Raw genomic sequence first — 13,673 nt, forward strand, 5'->3', positions numbered from 1 at the left:
CGGGGAGCGGTCCTCCGCAGGTTCTCTGTACAGCTGGCTCCTTCTCACTGTTCAGCCTCTGTCTGAGGGCCACTTTCTCAGGGAGTCCTTCTCCAAGTCCTTTCCAAAAGCAGCCCCCTTCCCGCCCCACCTCTCTCTCAAGCACTTCTCCTTGCTCTCTGGCCCTTCAGACACTTATCACTGTCTGAAATTATCTTCTTCATGTACTTCCTTGCTTTGTATCAAACCTCTCCAACTAAACGCCGGCCCTTGTCTTGTTGAGCACTGTCGTTCTTGCTTGAAGAAGAGGATAGAAGATAGCACACAATCAATAGATACGTGTCTCTCCAGTGAGCACACACACACACAGACGCTTTCATAACGTAAAAGGGGGGTTGTGTTTCCCACATATCTTTTAAGTTAGTTTTCTCATAATTGAGAATGTTCTTTCAAACAAGTCACAGAATAAGCAGTAAATATCAAGGTCAACCTACAAAGTCTACTGGATTCATAATGGGCTAAAATCCAGCATATCTTTAACGAAAATGTTAGAAAATGAACATGAAGAATTATCCCTGGGGAAAAAGAGTTTAAATGGCATGGATCAACTTATCTGAATATGAACACATTACAATTATTATTCATCTTTTAAACTGGTGGAAACTTTTGTGGATATTTGGAAGGGAACTTCAGAGCATTTTTAAGGGCTGTAGAATTAATTCTAGGCTCTGGTTGGCCCTGGGTGTCATCTCACTCTGAAATGTATATCCTTTGGCTTTTTGATAATAGACACATTGCTGGCACCACTGGGTTGATCAGCCATTCCTGAGTCATTGTGTCAAAAACACAAGAGAGGAAAGAAGAGGAGTTGGTGCATAGGTACAGGGAGTGAGGAGACTCAGAAGGAAAGGATTAAAGAGGATGTGTGATTCGAAAGCTACCTCAGCTGGGAGCAGTGACTAGGAGAAAAGAAATCAGTGATGAGAGGTGAGGGGCAGGTGGGGGAGAACAGCTCTCCTGCTAGTGGCGGGGATATTTCATCTCTAAGACAGCCTGGCTCTTGTCTGGAGTAGCTCTGAGTGGGAACAGGAGGGAGAGTCAGTTTGTAAATAATGTTGCAACTTGGGAGGGACTATGTACTTCTAATTTGAGGCTTATCCCAAATTTGGGTTGGCATGAGTTTTTATGACTAATCTACCAGTAGGGTGAAATAAATAGCATCACTCATATCAGGAGTATTGACCAACCCCTAGCAGAAATTGAGGAGGCAACACCAGACTTCCTTTTCTGGATGGAATGCTGCAGTGTAAGAAAACAATTTCAACCAATTATTTTTACACTAAGTTGACAGTTAAGACTGAAAAAATGGTATTAAGAGCAAGGAGATACTGCATATGGTTTGCAAGTCTTTTCTCCAGAAATGAATCATGGGGATGAAGAGAAACAGCATATTTTTACAGTTACACTTTATATTTCTAGAAAAATAACTACAACATAGTCTTAATTTCTAAGCATAGGGAAATAAGACTTCTACGAACCTTACACAACCCATACATACCACCTGTTGCAGGTACAGCAATATGCAAGTCATTCTCAGGCCTTAATTAAAATAAAAAACACGATAAAACTTACTGTTAAGAAAAATTATTGTAATTGAAACAATCTTTAAAAAATGACAGGATGCGCAAATATTCTTAAAATACAATCTTTTGTTGCCAAGAAAATCTCTTTGTTTTTCAGTGGCCCTAAAATCTATCCCCGCCCAGTGTTACTAGCGTTACCAAACTAAGTATGATCGAAACATCTGGTCAAACAGTGCTGGGGGAGCCGATGACTGCAGGGATCTGCCCGTGGGTCTCAGCCTGCTTCCAAACCAGGCAGAGGTGCCAGAATGGCAAACTTGGGAATCTAGGAACATCTCAAAGCAGTCATTGATTCTTCAGATCATGTTCTTGTAATTAGTCCTCTGAGATTAGAAGTTTCCGTTTTGTTACACTATTTCCAAATTCAATGAGCTGCATCATGAGAATCATTTATAGAACAACTCTGTTTTGAGATTTTTCCTAAAACAATAACACATTATAAAGTATTTCATAACAGAGGAGATCAGAACACGCACTCTTGCTTCTTCTAGTTCAAATTTTGGTTTGAAATTCTTTGTGTTTCCTCCAACTCCCACATAAGAAAACTATCAGTAAGTCTTTGCTCAGCAAATATAAGACTCTAGAGATATCAGACATAAAGATTTTGGGGGAATTAATCTTAGATCTTCACCTAAATAAGCCAATATATTCTCACAATTTTTTTCAAAGAGAAAATGACTCAGCTTAATCATATTTTGACTTCTAAAAAAACCATCTCATGAGTCTTTAAGGAGAAGGCAAAACTCTGAGGAAGAGGAATGGTTTTTATCTCACACTAGAATTAGAAGAAAGGTTAATTTTTACATGCAAATTACATCTATTTAAAAATAGGTTTCTGGAACAATGTGTTATTGACAGTTATGTGGGAAGATATATGCATTCATGTAAGTGTTCCTCCTCAAGCAAATTATTAAAAATATTGACAATATTGCATTTTGAAAACAACCATTTTAAAGAAACCAATATTAATCCAAAAGTAAAGGCATTATAGCTAAGAGTAAGACATTATGACTGTAATTCTTTCACTCAAAGAAATATGTGCACAAATTTTTCGAAGTTTACTGATATGCACTGTTATAAAATACAATACCAAACATTTATGCTTTGCTGCTGGCTACTGCCCACAGAAGGAAAAACCAGGGAGCGTGGTGATAAATTTGGATTCTCTGCATGCTTCTGTTAATTATGGTGGCCTACAGAAGACCTTGTATTTTGATTATTGGAACTGACACCTGTAAATGCTAACCAGGTCTAAGTTACTGCTATAAAAACCAAACACATCAATGGACATATACATGTTTTAGTCATGCGCATTAATGAGTTTTATCAAGCAGATCTTCTAATTAATTTTGCTAATTGTTCATTCCTCCTAGTTAATGTTCATATGTTGACAGCAGCATCTGATTACAAACGAAGCCATCAGTAACCTCTGCTTGATGTCTCTAGACTGTGCCAACGCTATAAACACTTACATTTATTTCAATACCATATTTAGAGAACATGTCTGCCTTTCATTTAGAGAAAGGATAAATGTGCTTCCAAACACATGGGGCTAAAAATACTTATTCAATCAATGGTAAAAGAAGAATGACTTGATAATAAACTGGAAAACATCTGCCAACATTTAAAATACAATAATAACATCATAAATGATCATTTATAATGCTTTTCCCATGCAATCCACTGTCTGCTAATTTATATATACAGTAATTTTGAACAACTGCTACTACCATTTAAAAGGGAGCAATCTCTTAACATTTCTGATCAAATATACCATCTTGTATACAGACAAGCAATTTTATCAAAATTCAATTCATGTACCCAAATTGGGATCAACCTCCAAACTTTTAGATTGTTATTACCTGGTCAGAGGTTACCATTTTATATTGCTGATAAATGAATGTACTCACACAGTTTAAATAACTACTATTCAAATATCACATTAAATATTGCACCATGCTGTGTCTGTATTCTGAAATGCTTTTAATGGAGATTTGATATCCAAGTAGAGCCAAAACACTGTTCTTTCTCTCTGGTTCCCCTTAGGAACAATTAGCAATATGAATCCTCTCACTTCTAATATACTCTATAGTCACTGAGTAGAGAAAAATAATTAATTCTACCAAAAGCGCATCAAGCACAGGGATCCCAATGCAGCAAAATTAAGTTTGGCAATTAGCAACTGCAGGGCAAAGTTCTCATCTTTGAACCTGAAGCGCTGATTCTTCGCTTCTTTTTCCAACACCGCATTTCCCCATGCCTTCCGAGCTTTTTTTTTTAGGCCTTGGAACAACGTTTTGGCACCACGCAGGTCCCTAAGCCCCCAGGTAGCGCGCGCCTTCGTAAATTTCGACTCCCGACTCCCGACTCCTTCGTCCTGCAGCGGATCCGAGAGGACCGCCGTTCCCACACCATGCGCTCCCCGCTGGACGCGACGGAACCGCACAGTTCTGCAGAACCCTTCACGCGGCGCGACGCCGAAACACAGCCTACTCTGTCAGAGCCGTCAGCACTTTGGACTCAAAGAGCCGAGCCGGACACCACCGGCTGCTTGGCAGCGAGCTCCTCCCTGGGTACCGAGAACGCAGGTCTGGAAGGACCCTCGGGGTTCGCTAATCACCCGCCCTTCCCCTCGCGGCTGGAACTTTACGGGTGGAGGCAACCTGGGGTAAGGGCTCGTGAGACAGACTCCCCCTAACTCGCGCCAGCGAGTCCTACACTGGACCTCGACTCCTCACGCTGCCACTGCAACACTGTTTCGTACACTTCTCTCTCCAGACGCAGGAGCCTGCCTTGCGAGTACCTTCAGGGTTCAAGCGCAGCTGAGGACTCGACAGTTCACAGACCTCCGATCTACCCATACGACGACGTGCACGGCGCAGATGTGCAGCCCCCAGACGGGATCCTGAGCCCTCACACTAACACCCCAGTCGCGCAGAGAGGAGAAACGGCAGCCGCAGGCAAGTGTCGCCTTGCTGGCCAATCGCTGAGCAGGCAAAGCCTTCCTGAGCTGCCAGTTTGTTTTAGGGTCTCATGTTTATAGATGGCAGGTTTTCTTGGAAGAAAAAATATGAATAAATAAGCAGCGATGGCAGCGTCTTTTTTGTTTTGTTTTTTTTTAAGACCCTGCTGGGCTTTGGGAAGTTTTAGCTTAGAGTAAAATCACATTCAAGTTACAAGCACAGAAACGGGGATGCAGTGGAGATGCTGACCTGACCTTCAGGCAAGCAACAAACTGCAGTCTCTGCTGCTCTAGTAGCGCTCTCCAAGGGGAAGCAGTGCCAAGTCCATGCCCACTTTCCTCTCCGACTGATAGATGTATTCAAAAACGAGACAGAGACAGAGAGAGATGGGGGGGGGGGGGAAGAGAGGCAATACGAACCCCTCCGCGGCCGTTTTCCCTGCTACTCCTTACCGGTGACTCGAAGCGCACCTGGAAATTACACGGGGTTGGCACGGCTTTTTAATCTCGAAGACAAACGACCTCAGGAAAATGCAGACTTGTGTCTCTGGAGAGACACCCGCAATTTACCTCTTCAAACTCCTCGGGACCCCGAAGATGAGCCAAGGAAATGGAAAATGTGCCCAGCCCGTGGGTGGTGATGGGGACTCAAGAAACCAAACAGGTTTAGAAAAAAAAAAAAAAAAGCCCACAGCGGACCCGGCTGCCCGAGGCTGTCACAACTGCCCGGAGACGATTCCGCAGCCTCCCGGCTTCCCGACTCGGCTTTCCCTCGGCGCCCGCTGCAGCCCCACTCAGCGCCAGCCGCGCTACTTACCCGAGCAGCGGGGCACCGGCGTCGGGGATCCGCGAGGGCTGGCGGGCTCGGGGGCCCGGGGACGCGGACCTGCGGCTGGAGGCTCCGCCGCCCTCGCCCGCGCCTCCGTGCATCTTTCCGGGCGCCCCGCGAGCGCGAGCGGCGAGGCGGAGGCGCGCGCAGAGGGGGCGGAGGGCGCGGGGAGGCCGCGCCGCGCTGCTCCCCGAGCTCCCGGCCGCGTGCCCCCGCCCCGCCCCGCCCCGCCCCGCCCCGCCCCGGCGCGCGCCCCCGCCCTCCCGGCCCCGCGGCGCGCGCCCTCCCCGAGCGCCGGCTCCAGGGCCCCGCGGCGCTCGCCATTGTTCCGGGCCGTGGCCGCGCGGGGCTTACCGCTCACGGGCGCCCGGGCTCCTCCGGCGCCGGGCTGCGGTCCCTGGCTCGGCGGGCTGCCGGCGCGGGGCCTCCTCCTCCCGCCCGCGCGCCCGCATCTCCGTTACTATGGATATGGCGCTCGCCGCCCCCTCCTGGCGCCCCGCGACCGCCGGGCGGGAGCCGCGGGCGGCAGCTCCGCGGGCGCGCGGGCGACAACTCTGCGGCGGCGGCCACCGCGAGACAGGAGGGGAGGAGGCGGGAGAAGGCGGGTCCTCGGCGCCGGCCGCCCCGGCCCCACTGACCCAGCTGCTCTGGTGAACGACGCCGAAGCCACTGCCGTCCCGGCCGCGCGGCCCCGCTCCTGACGCTGCGTCCCAGCGGCTTTCGGGGTACCGGAGCGAAAGGTCAGGGTTAAGATTTTGAGTACGATTTTGACAAGCTTCAAATACCCTTCGCCCCCATCCCAGCTCGCCACCAAAGTTCCCACCGTGTGGAACCAACAGTTGCAGAAATGTACTTTGGCAAAGCCATCTTTCGGAAATTCGCCTAATTAACCGAAGGACCTCTGGCCTAAAATGGCAAGGCTGCCCCCCCCCCCCGCCCTTTTGAAAGACCTCAGTGTTTCTTCCTTGCCATAAATAAACTTAAAAATTTGTGGCTTAGTCTGCTTAATATCCTAACAGTTGCATGAACATATCTGCCAGCCCACACTCAGTTCTTTGATGCTTCAGCGTTCATCTGTAAGTGTGAGTTGCCCACTTAGTCTCGGATGAGAGCCACAGATTCCCACGGAGAACACCGACGTCTGAAAACAAGGTAACAGCACTCAAAGTGCCTGTGAATAGGTTGGAATACAGGTTCCTCAGGTAAAAGTATTTAAATTAATGTATAACACTACGAACAGTGCTGTTCAAGCCAAATTCACTTTATAAACTTTAAGAGTATGTATTTAGCGCCTCGAAACGAAAGCAAAGGGTTTGATCAGCTGCAAAAATTTCAAGCATTAAGACACAAACGTGAATCATTTTTAAAATAAGAAGTAACATTGAGCACTTATGATTTGCCAGGCATCTGTGCATTATCTCATTTAATTCTCACCACTCCGTGAAGCAGGTTTCATTATCATCCTCGCTCTGCAGATGAAACAACAGGCTTAGATCTGCAGTTTCCAGACAATACTTTGCGCCTTAAGAAACTAAATGCCTGCTCTCACGTCAGCATTCAGCGTCCACTTTTGTGGAATGTGTGAAGTTCTCAGGCCACTCCGCTAGGAAGGACGGCCCAGGATGTAAACCCAGGCCGCCAGACCCTGTGACTGCGAGCATTTGGCCATATGGACACCGTTTCTCACATAACGAAGCCATGGAGCTTTCCGATTTTACACCTTGTAAATATACGAAGAGAAACAGACAGACACGACCTGGCGTCTTGCCTGGCCTACTGCGTCACGAATGTGACCTGCCTCTTTGACTAGCACATGGTTGGATATCTCTATCTTTGAGATTAGTGAACTTTTGAAAGGTTTAGAAGTCTGGTCATCTAGTTCTGTTTTTCATTCTGCAACTCAGACACCCGTGACCGGGTACCAATAGGTGTTTTCTTCCTTGGCCAGTTACAAAAGTGCCCAAAGAAGAGTGACATTTCCCAGCGCCTCATGGTCTTGTGGATATTGTTTCAGGTAACGATATCCCGCAGTTTCAAAGAGGTAGCATTTGCTAGCTGTTTGGAAAACAGGAGTGCTATCACTTTTTCCTGGAGTCGACTCCTCTGCCTTCTGAGTTATTTGGCCCTGTGTCTGTACCATCCCTGCAGGATGACAGGATTTCATTCTCTGTCACCCTTTGTGCTTGGCTTTTTGAGGTGGGGAGGAGGCGAAGTCGCTGTCCATGGTGGCCGTCCCTACTCTCCGTTTAGCACAACCGATTCACACACTAAGTAGTAGACTCCTGGGAAACAACTTCAACATGGCACTCATGAAATTTGACAATAACCCCCAGGTATGCATATTAAAACTAAAGGTCTTATTAGTGTAATTTCTTTCTGGTTGCAGTAAAAACAAATAAAAAAGAAAGACATTTTATTCTTTGGACTAAAATAGCCCCAATTCATTGAAACTTTAGACATTTTTATATTACAGAATGGTCTGATAAGAGATTACTCTGAGATTATCCCCTTCACATATTATGGAAAAGGAAACTGACAGCTAGAGAGGTTAATTCACTTCCCTACGGCCCACTCTCATCAAGGCAGAAGCAAAACCATGAACCCTGGCTACTTGGGCAGACTCCATGACATTACAGTGCCCCAACACACTCAGTGTCAGAGTTATTTTTTTCCTTCAGTAATTTTAATTGTCCTTAAAAAACTATTGTTGAAGTTCCAATTTATGTCCTTGAATATGGATACTATGTAGTCTCATGTTTCTTTGTTCAGAGTGTATCTACATCTTATTTTTTAATATTACTGCTATATTAAGTACTGTGTTGTTCCTTGCAAAATGATACAATTTAGGAAAAACTCCTATGATGTCAATATCCAGCCCATCTCTCCTCAATGAAAAGCAAAGCATTTATTTATTCCATTATAGGTCATCAAAAGTCCAATCCTCTCACACAGACCACTTATTTAAGAACAGCTATTCTTCATATTAAAAACAAATCCAGAAGACCATGTTGAATATTTCAGTCTCACAAACCCAAAGAAGGTAGTAACTTTTCTAAGAAATATGTAAACACCGTATGAGGCCTTTTGTATTTAGTATTTAGTGGATTAAAAGTTTAATAATTTATTCCTTTGTTTTGTGGTAGTATAATGCAATAGTTAAGCTTCTAACTTTGGGATCATACCTGTGGGGTAAAGTCACAGCTATTAGACTTAAAAGCTTGTGTTCTTGAGTAAGTTATTTACCTTTTCTGAGCCTCACAATTCCAATTTGTAAAGAACAATGTGACAATAATGGAAGCTATTTCATAGAGTTAGGGGAAAATTAGATTATCCACATGTAGTGGTCCTTTTGATGTGTTAACTTGGGTGGTTTAAAGTCCCCCGTTAAGCTGAGGATTTTTGTGCTATTTTGTAGAGGTAATTAAAGCCTACAGGCTGTTGGCTCTAAGGGAGATTATCTTAAGTAATTTGATGCAATCAGTTTGAAGCCTTTAAGAGCAGAACTGAGGATTCCTGAAGAAGAAATCCCACCAGTGCATGGGAATGTCAGCCTGCTTCTAGAAATTCTTGGCTACCCTTCCTGATGACCTGCAGTACAAATTTCAGTCTTGTCTGGTCAGGCCCCACTATCACACAGGCCGATGTCCTGCAATAAATCTCTTAGAATACGTCTCTTACTTGTTCTGCTCTATCTGGTTGAAGCCTAACTGATGCAACATATAAAGCATTAGCTAAAGCATTGGTCATAAACTTAACACTCCAAAAATATTAGATGATTTTTAAAAAACCTACTTATTGAACATCTCTCACATCCACAGCATTGAGATTTGCACTCTGATAAAAAAAAGAGTTCTAAAATATAATAGGGCTTGTTACCTTGTACATTAAATGATAGTAATCTCAACCAGAAACAGACTTAATGCTTCAGTAAAATTTCCAGCAAAACAAGGGGAAAGTACCGACAGAGATGTATCCCATCTGGATCTGTATAGGGGAGTCATGCAGACCTCGTATGAGGACAAGGGCCTGTGTAAGAGGGATAAGGAACACAAGGGCAGCCCCCATCTCTCAACAGACACATGGAGATTTAGCATCTAGAAGTAAGTAGATCAGAGATCATGGAACAACCAGGAAATTCCACGGTAGAATACAAATTCATTTATTAGTTGGCATTAAGCCAACTAGAATTATGTGCTTAGGAGAACTGGCTTGGGAATTTTAGAGAAAGAAATACTCTTATATTTGAGTATTATAGTGATAGGTCTTTCTTATCTCAATATTAGCTTATCTTAGTATTCCACATTATTAATCTTAGATCTTCTCATTTGTTTGAAGTATTTTTAAAGAGGAAAATACTTTTACACATCACTAAAAAGGAATGGCACAAACCTAGTTAGAGAGAACTGGCTCTGTTCTTCAGAATTATCATGCCAAACTTACAAAATTTAAGGCTGGAAATACCTGAGATAAGTAAACAAACCCAAGGGAGGTGGTCTCAGATATAAATAGGATTAAAAGGTTATGAACACATAAGAGAGTGTCCCTTTTGGCTTTATATCAAAGCTCTGATAACAGAGTCAACCTTACAAATGGGTGTGTCTCAGACTATGTGTCTCAGTATGTGTGCGTACGTGTATATTCAAATAGAGAGGTGTCCCATGGTTCTTTGTATACCCATATTGGTGACTTTTAGAAGGCAGAGTTATAAAGATACTTTTCTTCATTATGCATAGTTTAAAATTGAATGCCTATGTTGTCCAGTGTTGAGCTGGATGCTTAGGAGAGGAAGATAAATTAAAGATTGACCCTAATGTTGCTGAACTCTTTCTCTGGGTAACTCTAATTTATCCTTATAGATTTTAACTAAGATGTAAATTACTCTAGGATACTTTTTATACTTCCCTTGTTCTGAACAGGGCTAGGCATATCCTTTGGTTCTCATAGTAACTTTGCTCTCACTAATACTGCATTACCATTTTTTGTAATTACTGGTTTAAATATAAATGTCCCCAGAAGACTACATGAGGTCTAGGACCTTGTTTTTGTGATTCTCTATTTATGTTCAGCTCCTGACCCTACGCAGGCATCAGATAAATATTCACTGAACAAGTGCAACAAACCTTGAGACATGTTGAATTTTACTCTCCAAATAGAAACAACTAGAAATCAGATAGCAAATAAATTGAGTTCCAGAGAGGTGAGGGAAGAGATAAAAAAATTTGTTGTCAGAGGATTCCAGGCAGTTGGAAGGCCTGGGAGTGGATTATCATCAATTAGGCTCTGGACAGCAATCCATTGTCCACTTTACACTGTAGATGAAACTGTAGAATGAAAGGTGGATGAAACATCATCTTGGACAAAGTTTTTCAACCATGTGAATAAGGTTTTCTTTGTGGTACCGGGCCTAATAAGTTTTTAATAGATGTTTGAGAACTAAGCTATTCTTGAGGTAGGAGCACTGTGAATATGGATTTATAATTATGATATTGTACAGTCTTTACCTTCTAATATGTAGAAAGCAGGGTTTTATTATTTATTTATTTATTTATTTATTTTTGGTAACAGGGATTGAACTCCGGACCTTGTGCTTTCCAGGCAGATGTAGATGGCGGAACCTGTGAGCTAAATCCCTGGCCCTGAAAGTAGGGTTTTAAATTTTGATAGAGGGTGTGGCATGGGACACAAGTCAGAGGTGGGGAATATATGCAGTGAAGAAGCAATAGAACGAAGGAGTTTCAGGGGAGTTAGGGACCAGAAAGGTCTGAGTGGGAAGTGGATTTGGGTGGCTAGTGGTGTTGTGTGCCCACCACAGAAGCGGTCCTTCCTTATGCTTGGCCTACTTGTCATTGATGAAAAAAGTATGAAACACAGTGACTTCTAGCACTCACAAATTTTATTATTTTTATTGTCTGATCATGCTCTTACTGTGGAAAAATCCCTTTGTTTGAATGACAAATTTAAAACAGACTGCTTATTAACCACATGCATATTTACAGATCTGACTACCAAGCGAACACAACCCAGAGTGAGCAGAAGGGATTCAGGCTTCTTCCTGAAGGCAAGCAGGCCTGCAGTCCAGGGGGAATGAATGTAAACACTGAGACCCATCTGCCAGAAATGTTCTGCCCCAGTCTTCTGAATGAAGACCTGGGGACTCCTTTTGGATGTTAACTACATTTACATTCGGGGCTCGAGCCACATGTGGCTCCACTGAGCCATGGCTAAGCCTGTCGCTGGCAGCCTCTGCTTGCAATCGGCCCCTGAGAGTCTCAGGTGCACAGCGCAGGTGGTAAGTACCTCGTCGTTCACACCTTCAGCCAACCGAGCAGCTGTGCTTACCACTCACAGCAGCTTCCAAGGTTGCAGTGAGCAAGGGCTCCAGGAAGCCAATCTGGATGTGTGTTTTACTCAGTGACTACACACCCCAAATTTCCCAGGAAAGCCTTCTCTGAATGAGCCAGACCATGAGGTCTGAGTTTTGGTTCAGGCACAAACGTTGAAGGCACACTGCAGACTCATTCTTGGAGTTATCAAGGAGAAAGCACAATGTATAGAAAAGTTCGTGGTCTCAGAGCTGGGCTGCAGCCCAGCTCCGTCATTCACTAGTTATAAACCCTGAGCAAGTTGCTTAACCTTGCTGCACCTCAGGTTCTGCATCTGTAAAATAAGGATGATTGTTCTTTAAGGGTTAAATGCATGCACCCATGTAAAAATCTAGCACAATGCCTGGAGCACAATATTTACTCAACCAGAGAATTAATTCACCCTGGTGCTAATTCACAAGAAGCTACTCCATCTTTTCAACATAACTAAATAACAGAGCTCATTCCCACAGCACCTTCTAGTGTGCTCAGCAGCTGAGTAAGCGAGGAGGAACCCATGTATCTGGGAGCAGACAGTAACTTTCTGTATTACAGACTCATGAAAAATAAGCTTTATTGTTTCTCCACAGGATATGGTAGAGAAGAAGATAGTCTGTCATTTGATGGTGATTATGTACATCATTATGATACTTCCCCAGCAATGCACATTAATGCTATTGAATTATGCTAGAAGGACAAAGGAAGACTTACATAATAAATATTAAAAATAATTTTGAGTTGGAGTAATTGGATCTTAGGATAGGAAAGCGTGCTTGATGTCCATTCTTCTGTGCTGCTCAATACTCAGTCTTTCTACTTCTGTCACTGATACTCTGATTCTTGATTGGGAAACCACCAGCCACGAAATCTTATGTAATCTTACAAGAGCTGATCATAGAGTGGACCTGTGGTCCTCTGGCCAATCAGAGGATTCCATGTCTCAGTCACAGCGGTTTGTTCAGGGATGCCCAGGACCAGGAGTCTGCCAGAGCTCTTGAAAAGGAGGAGGACCCTTCTCACTGGGATGTTTCACTGTCAGAGTGCTGAATCTAATGCCTGGGGCTGCCAAGGGGCATCCTGTGGGAGGGTCTGCCCCAAAGTGGAGTCATTGTGGAGTCAAGCAGAACAATAATGTGGAGTGGGAGACTGAGGGACTGATTCAGTGATAGCATTTGAGGATCTGGATACAGTCATGCCTGAAACCTGTGGACTTTGTCTCTTAGGTGAGCTAATTCATTTCTCATTTTGCTTCAGCCATTTTGAGTTGAGTTTCTGGCACTTGTAACTGAAGTATCCCGATTTATTCAGAAGGAACTTAAATATAAGTTATCTCAACTTCCTATCTGATGTCTGAATCTCCTCTGTGACTTCTAATGAAAGAGTCATCACACAACCAAGGCATGGACTCTTCCAGGGACAGGGAGCTTATGCCAACTGAAGAAGCCGATCCCATCTTTAAGGCTTTCCCTACTACAAATCCTTTCTTATACTCCATGAACGTTTCCTTTCTGAAACTTTCAATAGTTACAGCTTATTTTGTACCCGCCAGAGACCAGCGGTCCCATGTCATGTTACACTAACGAATGTAATATATGTTGTCTCATTTAACTCTCAAATAACCTGATGATACAAAAATAATTTTGCAAGTTCTGCATGAAAGAAATAGCAAAAGGCTGAAGTAAGGGCTGCAGGCATGGGCATGAAGGTGAGGGTGAGTTCAGAGATGTTCAGGTGTGGCATAGGGTAACTGAGTGGGAGGTAAGGGCAAGAGAGAAGGGGAGGTTAAGATGACCTGGAAGTCAGAGAGATGGTGAAAAAGTGGTGAGAAGCAGCTTGCATGGGGAAGGATGAAGGTTCTTCTGGTTATCCCAAGAGTTACAGGAAGTGGATAGGGTCAA

General features: G+C 43.9%; 1 protein-coding gene across 30 annotated transcripts in view; it reads right to left on the reverse strand.

The window, feature by feature from the left end:
- The window catches only part of Anks1b (ankyrin repeat and sterile alpha motif domain containing 1B), a 1,083,815-nt gene that overhangs the window by 129,009 nt on the left and 941,133 nt on the right, over positions 1-13,673 (reverse strand). For 2 of the 30 annotated variants that reach the window (XM_087192841.1, XM_087192840.1), the window contains exon 1: positions 5,402-5,531. The exons of 25 other annotated variants lie outside the window; for them this stretch is intronic. The gene's annotated coding sequence lies outside the window, so the exon portion shown is untranslated. Of the gene's footprint in view, positions 1-4,425; positions 4,556-5,401; positions 5,534-5,767; positions 5,862-13,673 lie in introns of those variants that run through there. 3 more of the 30 variants (XM_087192837.1, XM_087192839.1, XM_087192838.1) reach the window with 3 other exon arrangements.

The sequence above is a fragment of the Heterocephalus glaber genome, unplaced genomic scaffold, assembly GCF_053883595.1.
Source record: "Heterocephalus glaber isolate CG9 unplaced genomic scaffold, H.glaber_assembly_v1.0 deba00001572, whole genome shotgun sequence".
Taxonomy (NCBI): Eukaryota; Metazoa; Chordata; class Mammalia; order Rodentia; family Bathyergidae; genus Heterocephalus; species Heterocephalus glaber.